The 10453-nt window shown below is 33.2% G+C and overlaps 1 long non-coding RNA gene and 1 pseudogene across 1 annotated transcript; both read right to left on the reverse strand.

Annotated features, from left to right (window-relative positions):
• Positions 1 to 1443: 1443 nt before the first annotated feature.
• LOC100247718 (putative calcium-transporting ATPase 13, plasma membrane-type) lies at positions 1444 to 4477 on the reverse strand (annotated as a pseudogene).
• Positions 4478 to 7581: 3104 nt separating this feature from the next.
• LOC109122577 (uncharacterized) lies at positions 7582 to 10138 on the reverse strand. Its single transcript, XR_009465655.1, has 2 exons — positions 9934 to 10138; positions 7582 to 8025 (listed from the first exon to the last, which is right to left on the reverse strand). It is a non-coding gene; the product is annotated as an uncharacterized LOC109122577 (long non-coding RNA).
• Positions 10139 to 10453: the final 315 nt, after the last annotated feature.

A 10453-nucleotide genomic window follows, 5' to 3' on the forward strand; every position in this document is an offset into this window, starting at 1 on the left:
GAAGTTATTTTTAGCCCAAACTCCTGAAAAAGGTGAAAGGTATGAATCAAATAATAGGTTCTCAATCCCACCATATCTCCAGATTCCAGTGTCATAAATGTCATATCACCCTCTACCTTCTGTCTTCTTGTAGACACTAGCCACTTGGCTCCTCCTTTCATGCAATAAGAAATAGAAAAAAGAAACTGCCAAACCCATTGCCCACTTTGTCGAGTGAGAGGGAATTTTTAAATTTTATGTTAAAAAATTTTAAAGTTTGAGATAATAAAAAAGTTTTAATAGGTTAATTTTTTAAACTATAAGATAACACCCCTACAAAACAATATATTTTTCTTTTTCCATTTCTTGCTTGGCCAAAGATAATACAAAGAAAAATTTTAATACTTTTTCTCCTTTTTTATCCTATATCTAGATATTAAAAAGTTATTTTACACATGTTTTCTTTTTCCTTTTTTTCTTTTTTTCTTTTTTTAAATTTGACTTCTCTAACACCCCTAATTGCCAAAAAAATTATGAATATCATATTCACAAGAAATTGATATATTAGGCATATATGATAATTTGTTCATAAATTATATAATCTACATATTCGGTTTTCACTTTGCATGCCAAAATTGATCCTCCACATATTTCAACAATCATTTACTCTACCTTTAATCCCTATCTTATCTTCCCACTTTCTTCTGTATCTCTTTTATGTGGATGACGACGACTCATTTATCTTATATAGCTATTTTGATACTAATTTTAAAAATGGAGAGTGGAAAAGATTGCTATATTAGACAAGATGTCCCACTACTTCGATATTAAAAGTATTGACCAATACTAATATTTATCTATTGAGTCATATCATCTAGTCATCTAATGAGGAAGCATGTGCCCCTCGTAGGAATGTGCATGGTTCTATCTATTTGGTTTCATATATTAAAATCAAATTAAATCCACCTATTTGATTTTGACATTAAAACCACCTAAAACAAGACTATATGAAATAAGCGCCCCCACGCCCTCTCAACCTACATGTAACCCACCACTAGGTACGTCAAATTAACCGACTTGACCTATAAAAGAAAAGTTACCAACTCTTACCATTTATGAGAAAAATTATCAATTCATGTGATAATTAATCACGTCATGCCGATTATATAAGTATTTGGATTATAAAAAGAACAAAGGATAAGAATCATAAAAACCATCAAAGAAGAAGAAAGAGGAAATTTTTCTCTTGCTTTCAGATACAATAAGAGCTAAATTAATTGAACTTATAAAAGAAATCAATTCCAATTTAATTTAGTTTAATTTAATAATAACAATTGATCTAATTTGATTTATTTTGTTGGAATTTGGTTTGATTTGGTTTTTTTGAAAAAAAACTAGGTAGGACAAGAAAATAAGAAAAAAGTTCTACACTTCAATTACAACCCCAGAACTCTCCCAACAGTACTACCAATTTAAATAATTGAGAAATGGTTTGTCTGAAACAGGTACGCACTTCACAACCCATCCGATCGGCCAAGATAGGGCTGCCATCCCAATGCATGCGCCCCATTGTTTCCAACTTAACCTCTCTGTATCGGCAAATTTCTTCAAAAATTCTACCACAACCACCTCAAGTATAATGGTTATCCCAATTATCCCCCAAAACAACTTGTTTTTATGCATCCCCTCGAACACATTCTTTTTCTCCAGCTTCCTTGCATTGAATTGATTGAAAACCTGGCATAACACTGAAGTATTGAGGATCAAGGTATCCTTTACCTTCTCATTAACATCGAATATTGACTCTCCACTAAACTGTAGGGTCAAGACGACGGCTATCTGATATAATGCTTGGCCTAATATATTCCTCCACATTATGTTGGTAATAAGTGGCTGAGTCCGGCGCACAGGTGGCTCCTCCATGAGATCCTTGGTGGGCTGCCCTGTGGCAAGAGTTAGAGCACATAACGTGTCCAAAATCAAGTTCACCCACAATAATTTCAGCTCTGTAAAGGGAACTTCACGTGCTGAAACTGCTGCTACAACGTTGATTACAAGGGCTGCAACATTCATTGTGAGCTGGAGCTGGATGAGTTTCTGGATATTGTCATAAACACACCTTCCCCACCTCAAAACCGTGGCAACAGAAGTAAAATTATCATCCAAGATGATGATATCTGAGCTCTCCTTAGCAACTTCAGTGCCCTGTATTCCCATAGAAAGTCCTATGTGAGCTTCCTTTAATGCTGGTGCATCATTTGTGTCATCACCTGTCACTGCAACGACATGACCTTTTTGTTTCAAGCACTGTACCATGAGAAGTTTATCAAAGGGAGAGGACCTAGCCATTACATGGATTTTATCAACTTTCTCCAGTCTCTCCTCTAGGGTGTAGTTCCGAAATACTTCACCTTCTACCTTCACTGGTCATGTCTTGATCAGGCCTTAGTATTCCGCATTCAGTGGCCATGGCTCTTGCAGTGAATACATTATCACCGGTAATCATTTTGACGTTCACTCCAGCGCATTGGCAGTCTTCCACAGCCTTTCTCACTCCTGGTCTACATGGGTCCTTTATCCCTACCAGTCCTATAAGGGTCAAGCTGTGTTCTTTCAGATTTTGCAGACCTACACCAATTTCATGCTCCTCCCCTGGAATCTGTGTATGTGCAAAAGCAATGCAGCGAAGGCTGCTAGCCGCCATACCTTGAATTATTTGCTCGAATATCATCCTTTCATCATCATCCATATCTTTCATGCTTCCAGAAGCATCATAGTACCTCGAACACATTGCTAGTATCATCTCTGCTGCTCCCTTCCAGTGCACATGGATTGTGTTATCAGCCTTACTCCTTATTGAAACCCCACTTCTTTTCTTCTCCGAATTGAAGGCTTCAACATGGAGAATGGTACAATTCTGCTTCAATATCTCCATGTCCATGTCAAGTTCCAGCACAGCCCATGAAAGAATTGCTTTTTCAGTTGGACTACCGGAGAACTCGAACTTAGAAGATCCCGAACTAGCCTTGTAAACGCTACCAGTTGTGTTCAGGGCAACCCCTTGTTGGATGAGGTTGAGAAGATTTGTTGAAATTGAAGAGGAAACCTCAATAGGTTCTTGGCCAAGCCAAATCTTTGTCACCTTCATCTGGTTCAAAGTCAGAGTACCTGTTTTGCCGGTACAAATGGTGGTGGCAGAGCCCATGGTCTCACAGGCAGAGAGCTTCCGAACCATAGCCTGGTCAGCCATCATTCTCTTCATTGAATAAGTAAGAATGAGTGTGACAGCCAACAACAAGCCTTTTGGAATTGCCACAGCCAGAATGGTAAATGCGGCCGCAATGATTGTTACCATAGAATGCACCATATCAACAGCCTTTATGTTGCTGCCAATGAACTCCCGATTTCCATTCTCATCTTCTGTGTTGCCAGTGAAATAGCGAACTAACGACACTACGAGCACTAGAAAGGCAACTGCCATACCAACCTTACCTATTGATGATGTAAGTTTGTTAAGCCTGGCTTGTAAGGGTGTTTGCTCATTAGTGTCGCGGCTGATTGTGCTCATCATCTGGCCCCATGTTGTGTTCATACCAACAGATGTCACAAGCATTTGAGCATATCCATCAGCCACTTTGGTTCCAGAAAACAAAAATGGATTATGGCTGCTATTAACTTCAACATGGTCACTCTCCCCGGTCATGCTGGATTCATCCACTTGTAGTGAATGCCCATCCAAGAACAACCCATCGGCAGGAACTTGGTCACCAATTTTTAAGCCAACAACATCTCCAACGACTATTTCAAATATAGAGATCTGCTGACGGCGCCCATTTCTGAAAACATCAACTTTGATATTGTTGCTTACTTTAGACAACTTTTCGAACTGTCTGTTTTGCCTGAAGTTACTCACAGCAGAGACAGAAACGACTAGAATGACGGCTACAAATATGCTTCCACCATCATACCACCCTTCCTTCAGCCCATGCTCTTTAATTCCAAAACCGAGAGACAGTGTTGCACAAAATAGAAGTATGAAAACGGTGAGGTCCTTAAAAGCTTCCACCACGAAGTGGAATAAGCTTTTAGCAGGTGGCCTCTTATATGTGTTTGAACCGAAAGCTTCCTGTCTGAGAGCAACATCGTCAACAGCGCCGCTGATGCCATTTTTGATATCTGTTTCTAGAGCATCAGCCACGCTTTCAACTCCTCCAAATTCAAGAAGCAGGTCTACGTTTTTCTCCTTCACAATTTCAGTGAGAGTTGTCTGATCAATTCTTGAGAAGGCATCGGGCTTAACATTGAAGACATCAAAGGAAGGAGCAGCAACTGGAAGTTTGCTGCCATTCTTCTTCTCATTGAGAAGAGAATGTAAAACCCTGGCACAATAGATAGTAGCAAAGGCCAAGCGCCATCTCTTGTTGGGTTTGCTGTGGGTGGTTGGCACATCGAGTTTGGGCTCTTTGCAATTCAAGTTAACATGCAAATTGTCAGACATGCTTCGGGACAGACAAAAGGCTATGTAACGATGATGGGATGAAAACAAAGACAAACTATCAGACACAAACGCAAACTGTGGAACAGAGATCTAAGCGAATGAAACGAGAGTTAGAGGTCACATATATGGAGAAAATATCTGAGACAAAAACGTCGTAAGTATCGAAGTGTCCATAAAATTGGTCAACCGAATCTTGTCGGCAAATAAGGTTCGGTAGGTGGAATGCGCCTTCCATCCGCATTCCTATATCGTTGTCAGCCTACCTGGGAATTGAATTTTAGAATAATCAACAAATATCACATTTAGACAAAGTAGAGGAAGCGGGCAGTCTTTTCGATGGCAAAACGTATTGGATGGGCAATAGAGGTCGAGATGTTGTAAAAGGCCGACATATTCTTTCTTATCTTCTAATTTTGTATTCGGTGGAAAGTCAAAAGTTCAAAACAGAATGTACACAAAAGCCTTGTCAGCCACTGGGAGATTTGAATGGCTTCTCCGCTTACAAAAACAATAAAGCAAATAAAATACCTAGAAATCTATCAAAGCCTATCAATACGTTGTTGGGCTCCCTCACGCGAGGAGTGCCATATGCTTGGGAAACAAGTCAGTTATATTAATTAAAAAATAAATAAAAGAAAAAAAAGAAAAAAAACAAAGAGAAGAGAAAAGATAGAAGAAAAACGCATTTACCCGGATTTCATCAATAAGTCGATTTCGCTTCATCTATGATCCGATTGAGTTGAAATTTAGAGGTGAACAATAACGACGTTTTTGGTATACTTTCTCGAATTTTCTTTGTTTTTACCAAGAGAGATTGTATAATCCAAAACTATATGTGCTCTTGATGTATTTAGAAATTTCTAGAGATTATTTTAGAAAAGACATGTATAACTCATTATTGTTAATAATGGAAGTTTAAACTGAACTAGGTCTCGTGGTTTTTCCCTTCACATTAAGGGGTTTTCCACATAAAAATTATGGTGTCTAATTTATTTTTCTATTACAGAAGTTTATTTATTTATTACTGCTAGTTGATATTGCCTATTTAGTTTTGCACAAAGAAAGGGTAAAAAAATTCTGGTATTTGTTGGAATATTGTGAATTCACCCTAACATATGTTGCAGCTTGCATGCATGGACAAAAATATCTCTGACATATTTCGTCGAAATATATTATAAATGAGGGGATATCTCAACCATGTGATATTTCATATTTATCTGCTCATCTTACATGGGAAAAGTGAGTTTTTATACACTTATATAAAAATAATAATAAAATAATAACTCTTTAAAAAATAATTTAAATTTCATGTCCTTATGATCAAAGATAATACTTAAAATGGTTGAAGGTAGTAGTAAAATGATCAAAGATAGTATATTTGACCAAAAAAATATATGAAATGCTAATTATTTTTAACCAGTTGTTTGAAATTTATATTTTATAAATTTATGTTTCTATTTTGCATTAACACTATTTTTATAAATTATTAATTAATTAAATAATAAATTATTATAATTAAGTACCCTGTCTTTTACATAGTAATTAAATGCAAAACAAATATAATATTATAAATAAACATATTAATATTTTTAAATAAAAGATATTTATATATATCATCATTTCTTTTATATGCTTTGATATATTCAAATTAAATATATTACAATTTTTATATTAATATGTTTTCAAATTTAGTATATTATTGTTTAATATTACAAATTTATTATATATATATATATATATGCCAATTTATTCCTTAAAACAACTATTATTATTTTTCTATCATATTTTAAAGTTTTGATCAATTTTTGTCCAAAAAATTGATCATATTTAATATGTTTTCATATTAATTTATTTTCAAATTCAATGTATTATTGTTTAATATTATAAACTTATTATATATATATCAATTTATTCCTTAAAACAATTTTGATATATGTATTATTGTTTTTCTATTATATTTTAAACTTCTAATAAATTTTTATATAAAATTCAATTTTTGATATGTTATTGAAAATCAATACTTTTGTAGAAGATAATTGCACATAAATTAAAATATTATTTTTTTGGTACTAAATCCTTGAATTCATGTCATGGGACTACAAGAAATAGGGTTTTTGGTGACGGTTCCCAACCGTCACCAAATCTTATATATCCGTGACCAAAACCTATGGTCACGGTCTTATGAAACCGTGACCGAGCGTCACAATACCAGGCGTAGCTAAAAGTATTGGTCACGGTTTTCTAAGTGATCGTGACCATAAGGATTTCTTTTTTTGTGACGGCCAGCCAAAAGCTGTGACCAAAAGTTAAGAATACTTTGCTATTTATTAAGTTGATTTAGTCACGGTCAGGTAATAAACCGTGACTAAATGTATGTCTATAGTCACGATTAATAAAAATGACCGTGACTAAATGTAATCTTATGGTCACGGTCAATGCCTTAACCGTGACTAAATGTAATCTTATGGTCACGGTCAATGCCCCTAACTGTGACTAAATGTAATCTTATGGTCACGGTCAATGCCCTAACCGTGACTAAATGTAATCTTATGGTCACGGTCAATGCCTTAACCGTGACTAAATGTAATCTTATGGTCACGATCAAATGCCCTAACCGTGACTAAATGCAATCTTATGGTCACGGTCAATGCCCCTAACTGTGACTAAATGTAATCTTATGGTCACGGTCAATGCCCCTAACCGTGACTAAATATAAGTATATGGTCACGATAATTAAGTGACCGTGACTAATTATTAGGTCTATTAATCTAAGGATGGCCGCCCTACCCCAAATTTTGGTGACGGTTCATTATTGATCGTGACTAAAAGTACACTTATAGTCACAATGTTTTAGTGGCCGTGACTAAAATTTGTTATATTTGGAAATTATTTTTTATAAATTCAAATTTCCCAAACCTGTTACAAACCCAAACAAACCCATTTTAGACCTGTATATGCAATTAAGCAATTAAAACAATTTCAATATATTACAATCAATTATCCCAAGCTAGTTAAAAACTTATATATCAATACAAGTCATTAAATAAATAAAAAACATAATATAACGAAAAAAAAAAACACAAACCAAACAAACAAATAACAAAGAGATTCAAATTTAGTTTCACATTCTAACATAATATAACAAATCAACCAAACATTACATAATAGTCATAGAAAGCAAAAAAAAGTTAGGAGAATCTATCATATAAATAAGTAGCATAATTTTCAAAAAAGTTAAGAGAATCTATCATATAAAGATGTAGCAAAATCTTCAAATTTCTACTGCTTTTGCTAAAATTGTTGCATCATTTGTTCTTGAATTTGTGCTTGCATTTTTCTTTACATTTCCATCATTTTTTCTTCAAACTCTTCTTTCACTTCTTCTCGTGTCTTCCTTTGAACTTCTATCAACCTTTCTTCAAATGTTTCTTTCACATGTGAGAGTTCCTCTTTCATATTTGAGAGTTCTTCAGTTGCAGTTGTAAACTTTTGTTCTGCAGCTATTAGCATCTCTTGGGCGTTTTCAATTTGTGTTGAAAGAATAACTCCTATATAGATAATAGAAACATAATAAAAGTTATATACATGAAGTATTAGGTTAGATATAACTAATAAAAATCATTTTATGTGAATATAAGTATCATAAGATACATTATCAAGAAAAGATCATTATCTTTACCTTGGCCTTAGGTGTACCCCAAAAGTGGATGAGCCAACTCCAATCATCATCTGATAAGTGTGGAGGTCGATGGCACAATCTCTCCTCATTTGTATTATAAGGGTTATAATACTTGGCCTTCATTTTATTTTTATAGCTTCTAAACAAATTTCCACAACATTGAAGAATGTAGCTCTTACATGTTTATTCTAGTTCATATTTTTCTTGTATTGCATTAAAATCTCATGTATAAATAAGAGGTATCATTTTTAAACAATAACATTACAATTTAGATTGAATAGTAACTAGCATATACCAATACTAAGGCCCAAATCTTTTCCTTCACATCTTCACTAACATGATTCCAATCTTGAACTTGGATGGGTACATTGTATTGAGATCGCAACAATGTTCCCATATAGCTTGACAATCTTTCCCATTTTCCATCATAAACAACTTGCCCTCTGGTATTGAATCGTGTAGTTTTTTTTTCCCCGGGTTTCATACTAAGTAAATCTAAGTTACGCGTTAGGTCACGTGTCCTCTTTTTGCTAGAGGATGAACCTATTAAGAGTAATAATAAAAAGAAACATAATGCATTTAAATAATATATGATAAAGATATTAGTTTTATATTTAAATAATATAAGATGGTAATGAGATAAAAATGAATGTTTTTATGGTTATAGGAATAAAGAAAAATAAAATAAAAAAGATTTCAATTACTTAATCAATAGTAATCCTAATTTAATTTCAATTAATATTAATCTTATTTATATCTTTCCTTTCTTGAATATACCATAAAAAGATTTAAGTAGTAAATAAATACATGGGTAGAAAGTCTTACTTTGGGATACATCCAGTCATGAGGTGTACCCATATATTAATTTTATATTTAAATATTATAGAATATAATTTTATATTTAATTAATTTTGCATTTAAATAATATAAGATGGTAATAAGATAAAAATGAATGTTTTATGGTTATAGGAATAAAGAAAAATAAAATAAAAAAGATTTCAATTACTAAATCAATAGTAATCCTAATTTAATTCCAATTAATATTAATATTATTTATATATTTCCTTTCTTGAATATACCATAAAAAGATTTAAGTAGTAATCTGGGATAGATATTAATTTTATATTTAAGAAATATAGGATATATTGTAGAGAATAGAGATACACAAACAGATTTTATATTTAAGTAGTAATCTTCATGAGCTTTACACAAACAAAAAACTTAGATGTTTACATCATTTGGAAGCCCCACTCCGCCTCTCTCTCAGCCCTCAGCCCACACAAACCTTTCTTATAATTATTGTTCATAGTCATAGCTACCAAGAATTCCAAGTTAGGAAGAAAAAAAAAATCGTAAATACAGCAAAAAGAACTTCCACTACATGCTACAGCAGGGGTACCAAATTAGGGAAATTAAGAAGTAAACCATGCCCAATCAATTGCTGGGAAATATTATTTGGATATCAAATTAGGGAAGCTATTAAGTGTGGTTTTTGTAGTGTTAAATCAGAGAGAAATTTAATTATATTATGAATTTCAAATTTAATTATTCTAAGAACAATGAATTACTCTAATAGAATTTAATGTATAAAAACATTTCAAACACTCACAATATATATCATTTTCAATTTTTCCAAAAAGCACCAAAACCCTATAACAATGAAAATAAACCCAATAACAATGGAAATAACCCAATAACAATGGAATCTCAAACCTAATCACAAACATTTCCAAAATACCAACTAACAAAACCCAAAAAAAAAATTCCCAAAACTCACCAAAATCTAGAGAGATGATTTTCACGGGAGTTTCTTGGAAGTGGCTTCGGCTTTACTGACCATAGCTTCCATGGGGCTTCTTCGGCATGACTTCCATAAGCTTTTTCCGGCAATAGCTTCCTCCAAGCAATGGGGGCTGTGGGTAGGTTTTGTGGGTTTTATGGTCGTGGGTTTTGGAGAAGAAGAGAAGATGGGTTGGCATGAGAGAGAAAGAAAGGCTTTATATTCAATTAGGAAAGTGATGTGGCCGTGGGTTATACCCACATGGTTAAAAGAAAGACATTTTTCAATTAGAAAAAAATGTCTCATGGCTTTTTTTTTATTGTTATTGTTATACCCAAAAAAATTAATTTAATTTTATTGTTATACCCTAAAAAATTTTTGTTGTTATTGTTATTGTTCTTTGTTCAAAACTATTAATTTTGAAAGTTTTTCAAGTTTTAAAATTATCAAGTTTTTAAAATTTACAATTATTTTAAAATTTTAAATTTACAATTATTTTTAAAATTTAAAATTTAAA

Source organism: Vitis vinifera, chromosome 5, assembly GCF_030704535.1.
Source record: "Vitis vinifera cultivar Pinot Noir 40024 chromosome 5, ASM3070453v1".
In the NCBI taxonomy this organism is placed as follows: domain Eukaryota; kingdom Viridiplantae; phylum Streptophyta; class Magnoliopsida; order Vitales; family Vitaceae; genus Vitis; species Vitis vinifera.